This window comes from Rattus norvegicus, chromosome 18, assembly GCF_036323735.1.
Source record: "Rattus norvegicus strain BN/NHsdMcwi chromosome 18, GRCr8, whole genome shotgun sequence".
In the NCBI taxonomy this organism is placed as follows: Eukaryota; Metazoa; Chordata; class Mammalia; order Rodentia; family Muridae; genus Rattus; species Rattus norvegicus.
Window position 1 is genome coordinate 83,703,454 of NC_086036.1, and position 22,682 is coordinate 83,726,135.

Below are 22,682 nucleotides of genomic sequence, written 5' to 3' on the forward strand. Positions count from 1 at the left end.
TCTCTGATTTATTAGAGCCATGTACAGAAAGATGCAGGAACAAAAGGTCTATGGATCATGAGGCAGGGCTGAGATACTATGGGGCCCAGGAAAGAACGATGGTACAATGTTTTAGTATTTTTATCCCATTTGTTAAACTACTTAAGGAATGGAATTTAGGATGAGTAATCTCCAGTGTCCTAGCATCCCATATAAATAAACCAAACCCATTCTCAGTGCAAAAAGGCAAAACAAAACTTCAGCTTAACAAGCAAGATACTTCAAACTAACCTTTAAATCGGCCAAGTCTTTCCCATGGGATAGACTGAATAAGCCTACTGTTAAAATTTAGCCACTTGAAAGGTTTTAATTTATTTTTTACTTTTCAGTAAATTGTGTGTGTGTGTGTGTGTGTGTGTGTGTGTGTGTGTGCGCGCGCACGCCGCATGTGCGTGCACGCATGTGCATATGCAGGCTCTCTTGCGCACACACATGAAATCTAAAAATGTGAAGTGGGATCTGAAGGAGAGATGGATTTGATTGCAATTTTTGGAGCAGTGATAAGACTAAGAGGACAGCTATATGACTAATTTAAAAGTCAGAAGTGGCTATATTTAAAACTATGTAGCAGAAAATGATAAACCAATGGGTGGGTATAAATTTGACAAGTGAATTAATTCATCCTTTTTATACTGACTTCAAGATATACTTCATGTTTCAACTAAATAGTTTGAATGAAACCGGACCCATGGCAAGAAGGAGCAGAAAATTCCCAATACAGAACCATTTGGTCCCAGTTCAGAATTGTTGAATACTCAGTCAGATTTTGCCTCTCTCCTCTGATTAACACCCATTTATCTGAATTAGCCTGATTGCATTTGTGCTCCTTTCAACCAACACTCTTTATGAAAGAATCCCAATTAAAAAAAATCTTTGGCAAATGAACTTTTTTGGTCCCCTCCAAAATTCTTTGTATCCCTCAGGCAAAACTGAAATGAAATACAGACAGTGAGTGAGACAGCATTCTGAAACCAGAATTTCAATAATTTGATTTTAATCTTCTTAAAAATGATTAAGGTAATAAGACAATAAATCATGAATTAAAAATAAATTGTATGCAAAGTAATGAAGTATGTAATAATATCTGCTTTCAGTGTCTATGAAAATATATCTAGAATGAGAGCAATGTCTGTCATGTTTCTAATAACTCTCTGTGCTGGAAGGCTAACACATGCTCTCTTGAGACACTTTGTCAAGGAGATGAAAGACACTACACTTAGAAACTGTGGCTTGAAGGAACAGAAGGCTTCTGCTGTATTTCCCAGGCACTTTGTATAACCAGAGAACTGTCTTTGTCAATCCATATGTTTCATTTCCTCATTAGCTCTCCTTTGTTTATGTTTTAAGGTACTCCTTTCTTATTGAAATAGATAAAGACACTCCCAAGGTCTTTAAAAAAGGGTGCTGGAATTATGGGGGGGAATAACTTAATATTACTTCTTACATGTGTTTATTTTTCCGACACACACTTTTTAATTTTGATTAAATAAAATCCTGAAAAACTCCAGGTAAATATCAATCTATAGAGTCCATCAGCTTGCCGCTATAAATAGTGCATTATGCTAGAGAGTTATAAAGAACCCAAGAGAGGAAAAATAGGACAGAAACTATGTCCTAGATAAGCTTAAATCTAAAGCTCATGAAACTACTGGATAACATTTAAAGGCTATGGTTGTATAACACTGACAATGTAGGAAGGGAGAGACAAGTGGTCAGAGAAGTCATGGAGAAAGTGTAGGAAGAAACTGATTCAGCACTGTGTATTCAGGGGATTTGAAGACAGTATCATTAGGTCATATAATATTAGGGTATATAACATTAGGATATATTATATTGTGCTGACTAAGAGTAACATATAATCTAACAGACATTTGTTGATTATAGCACAGAAGGCCTTTTCCAAAGTCACAAAGTGCATGGACTTCATAGATGGAAAACGACTGTTGTTTTTATTCTTGGAGGTGGAAAACACTTCTGGAAGTAGAAATAAGCTGTGCTTACAATGGATAAAGACAAATAACCACAAACAAAGGGTTCTGGTATTTCCTTTGAGTTATATGCTAAGGCTTAGGCTTCTCAATTTGGCTATTTTTATAGGAATGTTTCCCTTAAATTTTGACTTGGTGATGCTAAGAATGAAAATCATATATTTGATAAGAAAGCCAATAGAAAAAGCCAAGTTTTGGGTTAAAAAATGAGGAGACCAAAACAGGAGAAAATTTTAATCAAATTGGAAAACACACACATAAAGGAATATCATACTGTTTAATTACACTGTGTTTATTCTATACTATCACAATGATTTTACATACATATCAATACAAACACTCCTTAGTGGGGACAGTAGACCAGACATCAGCAATTCCCATGTGCACAGGACCTACTGACATAGATTATGTACAGGGAAGTTCCTCCTGTCAAAAACCTTTAATAGAAAGAGTAACAGTATGCTTTTGGATTGATGCCAACTTAAGACACTAGAGACCCCAAACATCATTAGGGCTCCAAGGAATCTAAGATAGCTTAAAGTAAAAGCACAACATGAATAACTCTTTATCTCTCTATACTTACATCAAGTCTTTATACAAATGGGTCAAAAAATTTTAGCATGAGCCAAAATATAAAGATTACTTGAATCCTTGTGCAAGGGCTAAATAATTACATGTACCTCATATTCAAACCATAGACAGTATGTATGGCTTGGCATCATCATCGTCATCATCATCATCATCATCAACAACAACAACAACATCATACTAAGTTCACAGAGATGCAAACAAAATTTTAATTCAATGATGGGCTACTCCAGAATGCTAGGCTTTGTCCATTTTGAAGCTCATAACTGCAGAAAGTTTCACATAAGGAAACTTTCATTGGAATTGTTTGCTAAAAAAATAACTTGTTTAGTTATCGATTTGAGTAGCCAGATTTTAAATCGATCTGTATCATTTAGTTATCATGTAAAATTTTGTACGCCAAAATATTGCAGTGTGACGTCTCAAACTTCTACCCATGCAGAATGGATTTGAATAATTAAATAAGTAGGTGAACAACTGTGAGAGAAACATTTCTGATTTTTGGAATCAAAATTTATAAGCAAGAAGCAAAAGACGCTGCGGTATTCCATATAGTTGGAGATACTAGGATGGACTTATCGTTGGATTATTAAGAATACAAATGATTACATATAAACTATTTTCTACGGGTATGTATATTGTTGTATTGTATACACATATCATTGTTTTCTCTGTCAGACGAGAGAGCCACCGAACCATGATAGCTTCATGGTGATAAGCAATCTAACTGGATGATTTTGGTTTTTAATATTTTCAATAAAATAAACAATGACTCCTTGAAGATATCTGAGTTCTAAAACTGGGGCAAGAACTGTTGAGGATGAATCTAAGATGTATTTTCATGTCAGAAAGTACATGAAATACCCAAAACCTGTCTTTATTGGGGGATACTCTAAAATTACCAAAAATTAACTGAAAGAATTCCTAATAGCTAAGGTTATGTCACCTTTATCAATAAAACCAAGGACATACTCTTTGATAACCTAAACTACAAATGAGATAGATTTTTTAAAATTTATTATTATGAAGGATATCCATCAAATACCTTATATAAATAATACTAAATATTTTATGTAGATACTCATTCCTTAATGAGCAGGGACATGAACTTATACTTTTTAAATGTGGCTGCATATTATCAATTTTTTCAATCAGTACAACTGGAAACAAGACAATCCTTCCTTCAGATTGTCAGTATCAAGCACCACAGATCATGCTGGTAAGATGCACCTTTCTATAATTTGATGAAATTGAAATTTGTTTCTGTTCTTTTTTCATAATAAAAAATCCTATGCTAATCATGAGATTACCAAGTATATTCTAATGGTATGGCATTCTACAAGTCATAACTCAAATGGCCAAATCCATTAAAAAGAAACAAGTCAAATAAAAATGGACAAAGCAGACCTAGCTAATGCATAGGGTGTCCAGAATTTATGCCTTAGAAAAATTACCGTTAGGTAAAAACAAGAGCATGCATGGGCTGGCACATTGCTCCAGCACAAATGTAGCAAAGGACTGCATTCTCTGGTCTCAGTGTAAGAGGATGTACATAATCCTGTAGATACTTGATGTCCTAGGGAAGGAGGGTGATGAGGGTACGTGTGAGGTGGGGCTGTGGGTCGATGTGAGAAGTGTGGAGGTGGGTAAGTGGGGGAATATCCTCTCAGAGGTCTGTTTCTACTGATTAAAGTAAAGGATATATACACTCAGTAAAGCATATCTGTGACTGAAACAATTATGGTTAACAGAGAAACACTAGAAAGAACTGTGACCAATCTAGATAATATAACATTAAATGCATTTTTAGTATATGCTGTATGTTTGTGCAAAAGAAATTAGAGAAGCAGAAATGTATCTCATATTTGACCTATGTTGACATATGTTTCTTACATATTCAAATGATTTAGAATTTCCCATTAAATTTCTGGTAACATTTTGTTATATATTCTACCAACAAAAACCACAGTGCTCATATGATCTATCCTTAGATTCCATTTTGTGAATTTCTTAAGTGTTAAGTCTGGTGGGTGGGTTTCCTTATACTTATCTCCCAGTATAGAAAAGCAACTGCCTAATTTATAAGTATTTACAATGCTTATTTCAAAGCTGAGAATCAAAACATAATTGAATCCTTCATTTTCAGATGGATAACTTGTCTTTTGGAACAGCTAACAAAAGATAGTTAATTATCCAAGATTGAGACTGAATGGGTGATATTTAAACATAAATAGTGCTTCCCAAACAAGAAATCAGAGGGACAAGATAGATGATTGAGCAAAATTCTGTTCCCTTTATTACTAAAATAACAAATTCTGATTAGTGGGAAAAAGAGAAAGAAATCAAGCTGCTGGGTTCCTTCGATAAAGCAGGTGACAGCACAGGTAAATACTTGCAGCAAAATGAACACCCACCATGAAAATTTACAGATAGAAAATAAACTCTAAGACCCCCGTTTGCAAAGATAAGAACAACTTTCTTTTTTTTTTTTTTTTTGGTTCTTTTATTTTTTTTTTTTCCGGAGCTGGGGACCGAACCCAGGGCCTTGCGCTTCCTAGGCAAGCGCTCTACCACTGAGCTAAATCCCCAACCCCAAGAACAACTTTCTTATTGTGGAAGCATAAACTGAACTGTCTTTATCTAGAATAAGCCATCCAAGAACTGAAGACACTGGTTGATGTGAAAGGTTGGATCTATGCCTGGCATTGCTGTGGAAGAAATCAACACTTTCTCCTGCCCTCTAGAAACAGACCTGTATTTGGAAGGTTGAGAGATGTATGGGGAAAATGCCTGTTCCCATTCACTGGTACAAGTCAGTCCATAGATAACTTGCTGTGAACACTTGGTGCAGCTTCTCTGACCACATACCAATGTCTTCTGTTGACTGATATGCACGGACATTGATCTGAAGCTGTGATACACAAATGGATAGTCTCTTACAGTGTGGTGACATTTCGCATGGATTAATTAAGCAGAGTGGCAGCCCCCTCACCTCAGGGTACAACACAATGTAACAGTTCCTATTGAAGTACACGGAGCGGAGTGTTAGCTCCACCAAGAACCACACTGAGGATATGTGAAGGCAGTGGCCCATCTGTTTCAGAGCAATTAAGTGTTTAGGAAGCAGTCTTGGCTTAGCCAACACAGGTGTTGGGAAAGACAAGCAAGTTTCGGTTGTTGTCCAATGTGAACTTTGGTGTGGCAATGATGATTCTGCGGGAATTCTGATAGATGGTATCTCTTTTCTGGAAGTCGATTATAATACATGTCCTGGGATCTTAGGGAATGATTCAAGCTTTTTAACTACTCTGTTTTAGTTTCACTTAATTTAAAGCTGTTTAGCTTTATCACCCATTTTTTCTTTTTATGCTTTTTTTTTCTCTTCTGCTGAGAATAGAAACTTAATACACCCAGGCTATAGTATGATTTAAGACTAGGATAAACACCCTCCTATTCCTGTCTTGGTTGAAGATATGCAGGGTCAGCTAACCTAGACAGATCTAAAGGGTTAATACCCAAAGATTATTAAGCAATTGTTTTTTTTTTCACAGTGATGGAACCAGATAAATTTTATGTTTTATTTTTTTGTCAGAAGTGTAGTTAAATAATTATTATATAGATTTGTGTCAGATATATTGACAAAACTTTGTGGAAATAGAATAATTATGTGATTGTATAGTATTATTGAATAGAAGTTTCTATGACTGCTGTCATAACAGCATGATTACAAAGCTATTTTATGACAGCATTGCCAAATATAGATATATTTAGAAAATATAAACGCTAAAAATTATTTTGCTGTTAAAAATAGTTAATGGTACTAGGAAAACACTTCAGTGCTAAAAGTACTGGTTGGGCAAATGTAAAGGTGTGAATTTAGATCTCCAGTGCCAACAGAAATCGGGAGGAGGGGTATGACACACTGCCTGTGATGCCTGGGTATGGGGCACCTTTGATGCAAAGATTCCCAGAGAGTGATGACTATTTAGACTAGCTTTGTTAATGAACTCTGGACTCAAATAAATGATCTTGCTTCAATATTTAAGATGAAGAGATATCAAGGGAGACAGCAAAGGTCAACATCTGAACCCTCGCTCCTATATGTATGCAGATATGCACACTCACACATATGTAAACATGTGCACACACACATAGTAAAACATGGGTCTTTAGGAGCATTAGTTTTATAACAAATATGTCAGAACATTTAATGAAAATCTTGATTCTTTTACTCATGATCCAAGTAGTTTTTGTTTTGTTTTGTTCTGTTTTTCAATGATAAGTTGATGCCAAACACCTGGGCAAACAAAAATCATGGTTTAGAAGCATATGGCAAAAGAATTTCTTCACATATATTGGACAAGAAAAAATGTAAGACAGAACAAGTCAGGGACAGGATACCCAGAGTTACCCGTAAGAACTCACTGCTTGCAGTAACTTAGTTTTTCCAGTTAGACATTCATTTCAGCAACTCACAACATAGTGAGACCATCTAGAGATTCTAATATGTTCCCAATGGAGGATATTTTCTATTCAAACTATAGCAGGGCATTTAAGTAGACAATTATATTTTGTTTATATTAATTTGAATAAATTAAACACATCAATGAATAAGGTAATATAGAAAAGTAAAACAATAGGTAATTGATCAATTTATTTAAATTTGCATTTTTAAAATCTCATTTTCATCCGCAGTAGATGTGGTTTTCCTGCCTACATGTTCTTGCTACTGAAGAAAGTCTGTTTTAAAACCATAGCAAGCACATGTAGAGTGATTAGACAGAAGAGTCCTTGTTGATTCCGAGATTTTGCTTTCTTTGCCTCTCGTCCTCCTAAAAGCAACTCATGGAAAAGCAAAAAGAATGAATCAAGCATAGCCATAGACAAACTGTGTAACAAGCAAACGACAGTCATGATAGTAATTATGTCCAGAAAACGTCTATGCTCAATTGCTAAAAGCCTAATAACCTAAAATCTCCAAAGGTAATAAACAAGGCCGCATTAGACAATTCCTGTTCACCACCCATCAGGGGAAATGTGATTCACATGCATTAGAAAAATGCAAAAATACATAAAAATCAGATGCAAAAATTTTTATTTTTTTCTTTTCCTGCACTTTTAACCTTTGCTGAAAGAAAGCCCAACCACTCAACAATAACTACATGGAATTCTTTCTCTTCCACAATAAATGGTAGTAGAGACAGATATATCAATAATATCTGTATTCTACTGCATCGAGGAGCAATTTCCTTCTCTGTGACAGCAAACATTGACCACTTTAATATTATGACTCTACATTTTAAATTTATGTTTACATTACTGTCTACAGAATTTAAGATGTGATTCTGCTTTTAGCTGCAGGTCCTTTGATGGATATAAATGGTGGCTAACAGAATGTGACTCACAAGGAAGGATTGGCAGCCCACTTAAGTCATGATTCACAGGACACTTTACTCTTCTTATATAGCTCAGAGAAAAACAAATAGCAAAGATGATGGTAAGGATAAGTCACTGTTTCTATTTGGATAAACATAATGTGAGAGTACCTTAATGGCTCCACTGCACTCAGGGTCTCACATATTCCTCTTTCCTTGTTGGTAGGCACTGAAAAGAATGTGAAATACATCTGAAGTGGGTATTAAACCTTGGGTGGCGGAAATAAAACAGTTTCGAAGAATAAGGGCTTCTTCAAAAATATTGCCATTGCATATCCAGATTTTACTCCAAATCACTCAATTTTAAAGCAGCAGACATCAGTCTTAAATATTTTAAACAAACAGCACAAGGACTTATTGCTATACAGTATTTAAGATGCTTTGAGTCTCTCCCTCTCTCTGTCTCTGTCTTTCTCTCTGATTCTTCATGTGTGTGTCTCAATAGAAAACATAATTATATTTAAGTATAATTTTATGCAATATACTTGTATGTATTGAACATGCATCATTAATCATATTTCCCTATCATTTTCACTTCTATACCTCTCATATTCATAACATAACATTGGCATTGAAAACACTTTTCCAAAATAATTATTTGTATTTCGCTGTATTTCTCTTTCAGTGTTTAATACATGAGTATTGACGTTATTTCTACCATTCCCTTTTCTAGCCTCCATGTATGTATGTGCTGTCTTCTTCCTCTCAAATTCATCACTTCTTTAATTATTATCAATACACACACACACACACACACACACACACACACCTTGAAAGAGAGAGAGACAGAGAAAGACAGAGACAGAGACAGAGAGAGACAGACAGACAGAGAGACAGAGAAATACAGACAGACAGACAGGTGATATAGATCCTGTTAAGTCTGTGTAGTACGTGTGTTTGAGGATGAAAATTTGGGGTTAAACAATCTATTGGGAGATTTAACTCTGGAGAACACTGATTCTCCGTCTTTCAGTCATCATTAATTCCTTGTGGTGCTTCATCATAGAGGCAAGGACTCATGAGATTTGCTCTATTTGGCATGTCAACTGGTGGTATCACCATGTCAGTCTTCTTTGGATCACCATATTGTTGAGATTTTACGGGAGCATTCTTGTCATATGTAGAGGACTCTGTCTAGCCATAGGCATTCTCGTCATCTGGCAGCTCTTACATTTCTTCTCTACCCGCTTATGCAATCATCCACAGGCCTTAAGTGTACGTCTGGCTTTGTAGGTTTAACTAACTCGAAATGGGCAGCTAATAGTCATTTATTCTCTTCATTTTGTAATATTTTTAGAATTCTTTATCTGTTGCATAAAGTCACCTGACTGTTAAGTAATAAAAGCTACAGTTATCTGTGGGTAAATATGTGTATAATATCCTTAGCAATTGTACTATTTAGGAAAATAACCACAGTGGGTTTTCTTCCAGGGTCCATGACCTGACCTATGGGTAGATTTACAATACCAGGCATAAATTTCATTCAATTGAATCAGTCTTAATTTTAGTTAGATGGATGCTGGTTATGTCTAAGTTATTAATGCCATCATTATATCCTAGGGGACATCTTGCCAGTGGTTACTGTAGTGGTCCCTTGGCTATACTTCAGTGTAGCAATATTGACTTTTTTTACTGTGGCAGCTGGCATGGTAATTTCTGCTCCTCTGAGAATGTTCTCAGGGAGAATGCATCCAGATAAGTTCCAGATTATTTGTCAAGTATTCAAAGTATGTGTAAACTTCAGCAATAAAATCTAACTTTCAGTTGTTGGAGGTAACAAAGAGTGGTAACAACAGCCTATATTATTTTGGGAAGTTTCTAATACTTCTGCTCCTCCTGACCAACAATCCAAAAGGAGATTTCTCAAGTTTGATACTGGCGGTTTTGTTAGGTGATCTATGGATTGGGAGGGGGTTTTATTACACAAAGTGACACAATTTGTGTAACTTATCATATTTAGTGACTTATGTATGCTGAATCTCCCCTGAAACTTCAGAATAACTGGCCATGATGAGTAATATATTTGCTTTTCAAATGATTTATTGTGATTTTTTTTCTGTTTTTGCTAGAGAAAGCAGCATGTAGATTTGTTTGTTTTTTTTGGTTTTGATTTTTTTCACCTAAATTCATATTAGAGTAACTCCTGAATTTTTTAAAAATTCTTGATTTCTTTTCTGGCCCATCATACATCATTCATAAAATGTAGTTCAACCTCCATCAATTTTTGTAATTATTAAATATTTATTGATTTGAATGAATTAATGAATTGTGGTCATATAGGATACATGGGGTGTTTAGATATAGTGTTCTCTTAGCTCCATTTGATGCAAAATGTCATTTATTTTTGATGTTTCTCTGTTTAATATTTATCCAGATCACCTATCTATTGAAAAGGGGAGCATTGAAAGTGACTACTGTTACTGACTTGGAGTTAAAAATCTGTGTCTTTAAGTCCAGTGATACAATTTTTATAAAATTGGGTGTATCACTATTTGGTATATTTATGCTTGGAATTTTATGATACTCTTAGCAATTGTTTCCATGGTTAGAATTTTGTCTTATTGATTCTGATTAATTTCCATTTGAGGTCCGTTTTGTCAGTTATTAGGAGAGGAACCTGCTTGAATCCTGGTCACATTTACTTGGATTATTCCTTTGAATCCTTCACTTTGATATGGTTCCAGTCTTTGAAAGTGAGATGAGTTTCTTACAGATAACAGACAGTGAGCTTTGTTTCCTAATCAGTTCTAATGATCTATGTCTTTTGATTATAGATTTGAGGTCACTAATATTTATATTTTTACTGAGTGTTATATGATTATTGAATTATATTTGTTATTTTCTTTCATGTTCTTAAGGCTATTTAGTATTTCAGTAACTATAACTTTTTTCGCCATAATCTCTTGGCTATGTTTATTCCTCTCTTTAGTCTGTGTATCACTTCCAATATTCTTATAATATTCTTTGGAGGGATGTAAAGGTTATTTTAATATAAAAATAAATTCCAGAAAGGGATCTATCATGACTGCCCTCCAAAAGAGCCAACAAGCAGTTGAAAGAGTCAGATGCAGATATGTGCATCCAACCAATGAACAGAAACTGTTGAACCCTCTGGTTGAATTAGGGAAAAGCTGGAGGAAGCCGAGGAGGAGGGTGACCCTGTTAGTGGACCAGGAGTCTCAATTAACCTGAACACCTGAGATCTCTCAGACACTTGATCATCAACCAGGCAGCGTACACCAGCTGAGATGAGGCCTCCAACATACAGCAGAGGACTCCTGGGTCTGGGTTTAGTCAGAGAAGATGCATCTAACCCTCAAGAAACTGGAGGCCCAAGGAAGTTTAGAGTCTGGTGGGGTGGGTGGGGTGGGTGTGATGGGAACATCCTTGTGGAGACATGGGGCTGGGGAGGAGTTATGGGATGTAGAACTGTCAGGGTGGGGAGTAGACTAGGAAGAGAATAAAATTTGGAGTGTAAAAATTAATTAATTAATTAATTAAAAATAAATTCTATGGTTAATTATAAAAAATCCCATGTTCTTTTCCCATTATAATCACCCTTTTCTGTTTATTTCAACATATTTTTATTATGATATATTTTATATTTTTATTTTTGAGATTATAATTTAAGTACAACAGTTCTCTCTTTCCTTTCATCCCTTCAAACTCTCCCATATACCTTTCACTTATCACTCGAATTCATGACCTCTTTTTCACTGTTACTGTATGCATGTATGTATATACATATATATTTCTAAATACACATTATTTGATCTGTATAATAACACTTCTATTGGGTTTTCAGGGTTGATAATCCAGCAGTACACAACCAATTATTGGTGCGTTTGTCTTTCAGGCCAACCTCTACCATTCCTACCTTTCCACATCTTCATACAGTCCTTTGTGTAGGTTGATGCTTCCTGGTATTTTCTCTGTCTAGTTTGTCATGTTCATTGGTGTCATCTTTGTCCAGCCTATGTATACAAAGTCATATTGGAAAGACTTTACAGATAACTTATGATATTAGTTGAAGACACAGCAACCTCCCTGATCTAGGTTGCAGAGTGAAGATTTGGAAAGCTGGGATTCAGACTTCAAAAGACAGATTCCAGAATGCTGCTTGCAAGGGTTACAGCACACCTGTTTCTAATAGAACCACTGCTAACAACACATGTTCACATCTAACACCTAAGTTCTGTAAGTCAATGCAGATGATACATATAGTCATTCTGCATACAAAACAGGTTTATTTTCTATCATGCTATTTAAGTAACCATTATGTTTCTTTATAGGCATTATAAATATATAGTTCTTCGACTATAAATTAAATTTATAATAAATTTCATTATACTCATTTCATATGAAAAAAGAAAAGCAGAAGCCAAGGTCAAACTTCCTTTCTTCTGCATGTGATGCTAGTGTTGCTATTTAAGGAGGAATGCATGTGTTATTTTTGTGTCCTACCTTGACTTGCTTGCTGGCATTTCACATATATACTTTGTTTACGATTTATATAAAGTAAAAATAATTGGACTTTAATGTTTTCTATGATGATAAAATTAATCACTAATTAGTTTACAAATTGCTAGCATATGTGTGGAAGGAAAGTGTGGAAGAGCCACAATTACCTCTGTTGTTCTCAATTTCTAGATCTGATGATCATCTCTATAAACTCTAAGACCCTGGACACACTGACCACTTCCCACTGAAGCTACTTCTCACAACAGATATGCAGATATTCTTCAAGGTCTCAAGAATGATCAGAGTTCCTGATGCAAGAATCACTAATAGGACTCTTGTTTACTTTGGAGTGCTCGCTGATTACACCAGAGACATCAATACTTTCCTAGATGTTTCTATTGGAAACGCACAGTGTTAGAAGACCTCGCAGTAAACCAGACAGTTTTTCTAGATGGGAATGCCATAAAACCAATTTTATAATAAATTCTGAATTGTTATTATCTGTTCCAGGTTCTTAGTTTTTCAACATTTTTCTATCCAGTGGGATCCAGGCTATTTTTTTCTCAGCATAAAGTAGTTCATTAATCATTTCACTATGGAATGTCTTGACAGCAATTCAGTCATTAATCCATGTACCTCACAGCACATGAGATAAATGGATAACTTTGCTTATATTTGGCGTGTTGGCATTTGTGTAGTCAGAGTCACCAGCTCAGGTTGTATATATGTTAAAGGAACTGTATGACCACCTGTGGAGAATGCGAAAGGTACCTCCCCCATTAATGGTAGATCCCTGGACCTTCACAGACTCTGCTTTCGCGACTGTGCACACTTTTTTAGAAGACTATAGAACCTTCCCTATTTCTTGGTTGTTAAGACTTACAATTGCGATGTCAACATATCATTAGAATCAAACTCTTTATCAAAACGTTTTATATTAACTATCTGACACAACAATTAGTTATAATAAAGCAGATTCACGTTTTAAAAAGTTACTGTATCATACAGAAAAATATATTATAAACTAAATTTATAAATTTCAACTTAACACTGATATGAACGTCTTATCTTCCTTCTCCATAGCAAAGCTGGATGGTGAATTAGGTTTCAATTGCTGTGGTAAAACAACATTATGAAGGCAACTGTTAAAAGCAAGTGCTTACCCGTGGAAGGGGAAACCCTTGGTCCTGCCAAGGCTGGACCCCCAGTGAACAGGATTCTTCGGGGGAGGGTGGTAAAGGGGGGAGGATGGTGAGGGGAACACCCATGTAGAAGAGGAGGGGGAGGGATTGGGTGATGTTGGCCTGGAAACCGGGAAAGGGAATAACATTTAAAATGTAAATAAATACCCAGTATAATAAAGATGGAAAAATAAGGTTCCCCTTCTGCAGTGAGACGACTTAGGTTTTGGCTACAGTGTCGGAAGCCATTTGCCTGCCACTGAAGCAGAATAGAAGTCTGCCTGCTAGGCAAGGTCAAGGCAGGTCAGGGTCTGCTGGCCTAGCAGTATGTTTTGTAGGCAGTCAGATTTCATAGCGCACTGATGCATGCAACATTAGGAAGAGGTCCAATTGTGGTTCAAAACAAGGAGCTGAACCTTGACCTTAGAGGAAAAAACAAGGAGGGCTATGGATAAGATTGGATATCCTGTGTAAATGGTAACAGTTGTTTCTGCTAGCTTGTGGTTTTGCCTCCCACGGCACTGTGGGGTATAAAAAAGGTTGTACTTATTAAACTTGCGGTTGCAGTATACACTGACAGTCCTCCTAAAAATAAAAGTAAAAATCAAAAAGCAAGTGCTTAATTGGTTTCCTTGATGGATTCATGATGGTGGTGCAAAATCATGACACCAAGAACAGCTGAACGCTCCTATCTCAATATTGCAACCTGGAGGCAGTGATAGACACAGTATTATTGATAAGAGTCTTTTAGACACTGAAAACCTGATCCGAATGACACAACTTATTCAAGAAAGCCACACCTCTATCATTCTCAAGAAGTTCCACCAACTGAAGATCAAGTACTCAAGCATATGAGCCTATAGGGGTGATTCTCATTCAAACCACTACACTCTACTGCCCGGTCACCATAGAGACATGATCATATCATAATGCAAAATGCATTTGGCCCAATTTCAAAAGTCCCTGTATTTGTTCAGTCTCAACTCCATTTTGAAATCCAAAGTCTCTCCTGAGACTCACGACAATCTTTTAACTATAAATTTCATGTAAAATCTAAAACTAAACTCCATACTTCTAACATGCAATGGCCCAGAATATACATTACCATTTCTTTTTTTTATTTTTTCCTTTTCTTTTTTTTTTTTTTCTGGAGCTGGGGACCGAACCCAGGGCCTTGCGCTTGCTAGGCAAGCGCTCTACCACTGAGCTAAATCCCCAACCCCTACATTACTATTTCTAAAGGGAAGAAATACTGAACCAAAGAAAGACTAAAACCTAGCAGGGAAATCTCTCAATTTCGTAGTATTATGTCCACCGCCAAAGTGATTAGAAATCTCTACACTTCCAGCTTTTCTACCTGCACTATATATCTATCTCTTAGTCTGGTTCTACTCCATGTGTCCAGATATTGTTTGATATCCCATGGAGCTAACATCTCTAAGCAACCCAGGCTTCCCCTTACTGCTTCATGCAATTGCCTTTCAGAGCCAGTAAGCCTATCAAAACCTTTATACAGGATTGTTTTTCCAAACATAGCCTATCCTCTATGGCTCTCCTAAATTGCAGAGAAAACTTCCACAACCCTATCGTCTTCGGGTTTTATTGCTCTGAAGAGATAACATGACCATGGGAATTCTTATAAATGAAAACATTTAATTGTGGCTTGCTTAGAATTTTGACGGTTTAGTCCATTATCATCATAGCAGAAAGCATGACAACTTGCAGGCAGACAAGGTGTTGGAGGAGCTCAGAGTTCTACGTTGTGATCTATAGGCAGTGGAAGGGAACTGTATTCTATACTGGGCACAGTGTGTGTATACATATAAGACCTGAAAGCCTGCTTCAGGTGAGCTCATGTGACATACTTCCTCCTCAAGGCTGTTCCTACTCATAAAATGCCACGCCTCTTCCTAATAGTCAACCCCTAAAAGGCTAGCATTTACAAACATGAGTCTAAGTGTGGGGGTGGGAGAGTGGGGAGGAACATACCTATTCAAATCACCACACCTATTATTTGTGTATCCTTCATGACACTAAAGCCAAAATAACCAACATTTGGACAGCACTGCCAAGTTTGGCTTTCTGCTCAGAGGGAAATCTGGTCTCCTTGAATCGTATCTGTGGAGAATTTGTTTGTCATATCTTTTTTTAGGAGCATAAAATTGCTTAAGCTTTATTATTATTATTTATTATCATCATTATTAATTATTATCATGGTGATTATTATTATTATTGTAGAAGTTGAAATTTTAACTACGTGAGGTTTTACCACAGTGTAGGTCAGGCCTCAGCTTAATCTACTTATCTCTTGGAGAATAAAGTTTGGCTGTGATGTTTTTTGTCTTGAAACAATAATTATCAAATTTCTTTCATCTGCCCACTTGCTATTTTTGTAGACCTGTATAAAAGTGATCATTAATAACTTTGCCACAAAGTATATATTAAACTCTCTTGAAATCTCTCCCACCAAAGATATTGATATATTGTTTTTAATTTATCCGTAGACAAGTATTTTTAGGAAATGGACATAAGGCAGTCAAAGACTTTGCCAAAATACTGTAAGACTGGTCTCTAGCCAAATTTGTAAAATGATTCTCCTCTGAAATTGTGTGAATAGAGCCTCCATAGTCCATATAGCTCTCAGATCTCCTGTCTTCCAAGATCCTACTAGGCTCATCCATTAAATCCTGTTTAAATGACAGACACAGAAGCACTCAAATATTCACTGAAATAGCCCACGCTCACCTGTTTTTGTATAGTTAGTTATATATTGCTGAAAGAAAATATGGTGGGTGAGCGAGGAAACTCAAAAATTTAAAAACTCCATTCACACTGGAATACTGGTGGCCACATGTATAAAGCATCTTCCTGTGCTTTCCCATCCCCACTGCTTTTCAAATGGCCATGCCTCAGATATTTCCATATCACGGTCTTTTCCTTCTAGCATAACCTCAACTCTTGCCTATCTAGATGACAATCTCTAACCATCCCATGCAAATTTCAAAAAGCTAGTCCAGCTCCAGGCAGTTCTTTTTCTTTCGCAATATATAAATTCAGTGGCTAAATCAGGCAGACAATGAATTTATCACTAACAACTTTCTTTTAATTTATCTACGCCTTACTATAAAAATTCTCATTTTCCCTTTAAATGTCTGTTTTCCATACCTTAGAGAACACATGGCAAATGGCATATGTTTCTTTTTCTTGAGTAGACTTTATGCTTATCCCCAACTACTCTATGTTGAGAAGAATAGTATTTTCCACTTCAAATGTTTAACACCAATCTTATTATCACAGTTCACTAATTTTGATTTTATCTCTTTTTCCAGAATATTTTATTTATTCCTCTAACTCTCGCTAAAAAAGACATATTTTACTTCTAGACATGAACCTCTGTTTTAATTATTTATTTTCCTTTTGGTGTGGTCATTTTCTCTGTGAGTCCCATTCTTTAGCCTCTGGTACATGCCACACCAAGTCTAAAGCTCAAAAAAATACCACTAGCAAATTGTGATTTAGCTCTCTGTTGTTGAGGGATTTAGCTGATTATCTAGTTATATTTGAAGAATTTTTAAGAATCCAATTTTAGTTCACCTTGGTCTCCCATTTATAACTATGTGGTGGATAGATACTACTGTATGTTCTTAAGGTTAACATGTCATTTGATGTAATTAAGCAGTCCATGTTGTTGAAGTGAAAGATGTATGAACACACCTTTAATAACTTCTTAACTTCTGGAAGTTTTCTTTTTCTCTTGGTTTTGTAACTGCATCTCAGTGTAACAGGCCTCTTCATTCTTGGATATTAGCTATTCAGAGTGATTTTTCAAAGATACATGTTACCACAGAAATGTAATCCTGATAGGATTTAGCATTCTTAAATTTTTATGCTCTCCTAAATTTGGTACAAATATAATTTTTGTGGCTAGATTTTGTGTGTGTGTATGTGTATGTGTGAGTGTGTGTGTCTATGAATACTTGCATATATCATTTATATTTGTCTGCATACATACACATAAAAACAATAAAATATACTTATAGAAACACACATATATACATATACATATATATATATGATCTGAAATTTTATTCCAAAAATTTCCAACTTAGTAATTGTCTAGAAAATCCGAATATATACACAAGACCAACCAGGAACCTACTCATAAAGATACAGGTACTTAATTAATATGTATTATTGTGGCAGAACATTAAAGCAAAAAGAAGACATAATGTGAAATGTTGGCTGTCACCTTGGATGAATTTTAAAAATCACCGAGGAGACAATAGTCTCTACATGTTTGTAGTGGAGCTCTCAGATTGAGTTAATTGAGATAGAAACCCTACTCTAAACATAGACAGCCATTACATGAAAATTCAGACTGAATAAGAAAACAAAAGCAAGTTAAGTAGAAGCATCCATTTATTTTTGTTTCCTCAGTACACTTGTACTATGAGCAGTTGTCTTAAGTTTCTACTGCTTTGATTTCCTCAACATGATGAAGTGTGCTTTCAAACTGTGAGCCATGATACAGTTCTCCCTCAAACTGATTTTGATAGGTATTTGTGACAGCAAGAAGAAAAGTAAATCATACAGGGTACAAGGGAATTTTTAGTCATTTAGATATACTTTTAAAGCTCAGTCTCTAAAGGGGTCTTTCATGGTCTTTCAGAGTACACAAGTTCAATTCTTAGCCTTCAGGACCTTCCATAACTCTTCTAGATCCTACCTGTATGTGAATAAATATGGACACACACATAGATAAATACATGCCTATAAATAAAACTAAGATACATTGTTTTTAATTGAAGATGAATATTTCGTCAATTGAATTAGCAACTTCACATATAGCATTCTCTCATTCATTCTTTGCACCCTAAACTGAACTTAAATGTTCACTCTTGCTATACTCAAACTGAAGTCCTCTGCAAATTCAGACCATGTTTGGTCTTTACAGTATTTTCTATTATTTTTATATACTCCTTTCTGGAGTAGAAAATATAAGCTAATTTCTGTAATAAGTAAGAAGCTTTCAAACCATGACTAGCTAATATGAAGTCTTAAATTTATTTCGTCAAGAGATTGTTAAGACCTTTACGAAAAAACTGATATCTCTACTAATCATAAAATATTAAAAGCTAGATTTTTATTAATCATTTTATTCATTTACATTTCAAATGATATCCCCCTTCCTGGTTACCCCTCCACCAACCCTCAATCGCATTCTGCCTCATCCCTTTCCCTTTGCCTCTATGAGGATTTTCCTCCACCCATTCACACACTCCCTCCTCACCCCTGTGGCATCCCCTACACTGGGGCATCAAGCCTCCCTCCCCTCCTATTGATGTTAGATAAGGCCATCCTCTGCTACATATGTATCTGGAGTCCTGGCTCTCTCCATGGTCCAGTTAGTTGGTATTGTTGTTCCTATGGGGTTGCTATCCCCTTCAGCTCCTTCAGTTCTTTCCCTAACTTCTCCATTGGCGTCCCTGCACTCAATCAGATAGATGGCTGTAAGTATCTGCATCTGGATTGGTCAGGTGCTGGTAGAACTTCTCAGTGAACAGCCATATCAGGCTCCTGTCAGCAAGCACTTCATCAGCAGTACCTGATGCCAAGTGTTGTGTTTTGGTGTCTGAAGATGGGATGGATCCCTAGGTGGAGCAGTCTCGGGATGGCCTATTCTTCAGTCTCTGTACCATTTTTGTCCCTGTCTTTCCTTTTGATAGGAACATTTCTAGGTTTAAAATTTTGAGATGTGTGGATGGCCCCATTCTTCAACTGGGGGCTGTGCCTATACTGGGGGGTGGTCTCTACAGGTTGTAGCTCACCTTTGTTGAGTATTTCAGCTACAATTATTGCCATTCTATTTCAATCAATAAATTTAAGTCTAGGTTTAAAGACTTTTATAGAAAAAATGATTTTTGGCTCAGTGTAAATTTACCCATTGAACTCTGCATACTTCCACCCACATAAGTCAAAAGTACGTCTGACCAATATGCGTAGAAAGCCACTCTATTAACAAATCATCTGTCAAATAAAAACTCATAAAGAGAGCATATGTACTATAAATCAAGGGCTTAGAACATCAGGGACTCACTGTTTGCCTCTGACAAAACAATATGCTTGAAATTTTCAGCGACTAATTAACACCCTTGATCAGTGGCATTTTCATACAATAGTGCCTCATTCTGTGAATGCTAATTCTATATTAGATATGTTTGATCAGTATTACAGAAGTTGATTGTAAATCTATTTCCAGCAATGTGGTGGGTATTATTTCACTTCTTTACTTCTCTATATCTATAGCTCTGTGGAATCTAATGTGTAATTTGATGAATTTCTCCATGTCTTTCATAAACAGAGCACAAAAATATTAGTTAATGTGGAGTGAAAGTGAGATTCATAGTAATAAAAGGGATAGTTTTAAAGCATCAATATCTCTAACTTTAACATGGAGATTAGCATAACAAAGCAGAGTAACTGGAAAGGTTAAACTTAAGAATACTTTATCTGTTATAAGGAATAAGTTTAAACTGAGGGGTAGAAGTTTATCAAAGATAAACCCTACATGGAATCAGAAATCCAAAATTCTTCAGAAGAGGTCTTAAAATCTTTATTCTAGAGATAGAATGTCTGTGAAACCTTTAGAAATTGATCTGATAGCAATAAACAAGAACTGATGACTGATAATAGATGTGTATGGCAGAGTAAAAAATTCTCAAAGAGGAGAGAAGCTGTGAGTCTCGAGAGCTTGCTTGTTCTTATGAATGGATCAGACTTGTGAAATACATGAATCATGGGTATAGAAGTGATTCCAGGACTTCAAGCAGCAAAGGATGAGTCCTCCTTTAAAATGACAGGTTTGAATTGTTGTTGTTGTTGTTGTAGTTGTTGTTGTTGTTGTTGTCATCACCGTTGCTGTTGTTTGTTTTGTTTTGTTTTGTTTTCCCCACTACCTGGCTATAAAAACACCCAATATGGTGCTTTGCCTTGAATGGAACTTGCTTGAGTGACAGCTGTCCTGTGTGTTGTAAATCCCCACAAAACATATATTAACATTTAACACTAACTGAAATACTATTAATATGTAAAGCCCCAGTTAGATTTTCTTGCCATCAGGATTAGAATTTAGTTGAGAGGGGTTCCCTCTCCTGCCCTTCTGCCTTCTGCAGTATGAGGAAACATTTTTCTCTGAAGAAGGCAGCCTCAAGACCAAGCCTCAGGAGCCAATCGTGCTACAGCCTTTAGTTCAGACTTTCCAAGTCTTCATGAATACAAGGAAAAGATGAATATAATTATATCATTCTATTAATTATATTAAACATTAATTATTCATCAATTGTATTTTGTTATAACAGCTCCACTGGACTGAAACAATGATTGTATGTTTCATTGCCTTTAAAACTGGGGCAACATTGCTTAGCCTCCAGTGAGAAAGGAAGACTGACTAGAAGGAGTTCTCAGCAAATGATTCTTCCATAATGTTGAGGTGTTAGTGAAACTGCAGCAAGTGAGAGCTAACTCATTTCTATTCATCTTGATGGATTCTCTTAACATCGAAAGCATGTTGGAAGTCAGGGAGTCCTTTGGAAAACATTCTGGACCCTCTCCCAGTCTTGATGTAGTAGCAGAATTAGTCCTTGAATTACACTTAAATGATGATTTTTGAGAACTTATATTATAAAACATCATATTCCACTTAAATTGGTAGAGCTATTGACTGACCTTTAACCTCAGCCAAGCAAGCATTTATTAGGACCACAGCTAATCTCAGAAGGGGCTAAATGTAGTCCACACTTTTTCCTCCTGCAAAGCATTGACTCGTTCTCACCTAATTATAAAGTATTTCTCATCCATGAGATGGAGTGATATTCTTCTCTGCTATTTGGTCAGTTTTGTGAAGAGTTCAAAATAGCCCAGAAGTAGTTTCAACTTTTAATTCAGAAAAACTATGATTATATTCTTTGTGAAAATTAAATCTCTGAACAACAGAATCTCCAAGTGACTTCAAGAAATAAAGAGCAAATTTTCCTCAAATTACTCAGAAGACCAGATCTGTCCCTACTTTATATCTGCCAGGTCTGAACATCATGACTATAGGAAAGAAATAACCCAATGTTAAGAATTTTAGTTTTTGAGTATATAAGGTACCAGAGAAGCCAGGACCCTACTAGCTCTCGATTTACTTTTTAAGTAGATGCTAACAATGAATGACATTCTATGAAATCAGAAACCATTGATTTCTAAAATCTGAGTAGAGCAGGAAGTCAATGAATATAGATGAACCAACTCAAAAGACAACCTATTAAAGTAAACTTTGCAGAACTATGAATGAGGCATGTAGCCCACACACAGAAAGATTCTGGGGGTTGAAGTGCAATTACTCACAGAACTTATGTTTATTCTAGGAATAAAATAGAAAATAAAATATGCACCATTGGATAAAAATTAGTCTAGCATTGTACTGGTAGATTTTATCTACTTGACATATCTGAGAAGAGAGAATCTAAATTACTCATCTGAATCTTCAGGTGTGGGTATACAAGAATGGGTAACTGCAAATATTACCACCCCTCCCCAAACTAGCTCCTGCTACAGCAAATGAATACTGTCTCAGGAAATCACAACTGGGCATAATGCAAAAATTAAGAGATCATAGGAGGCTAATCCCAGGGGATATATCTACATCACAGCTCCTGCATTTACAGCTCAAAAACATCAAGGAAATGGAGGCAGAAAAATATTAAAAATCTGAATACCATAAAGTCTTTTATGAAATTTCCTCTTCTAGAACTGACTCCATATTAATAGTATCTGCACAATGGCATTATTGATAGACCTGATAATGCAGAAGTTTGTAGGTAACATATGATTGCTGAGAGAGAATAATTGACCTCTTCCAGAAATGAATCCCCAAAACAGTTAGACAACCCAAAATGGTCAGCCCTCAACCATATACACTCAAACAACGACAATGGATTCATCATTTG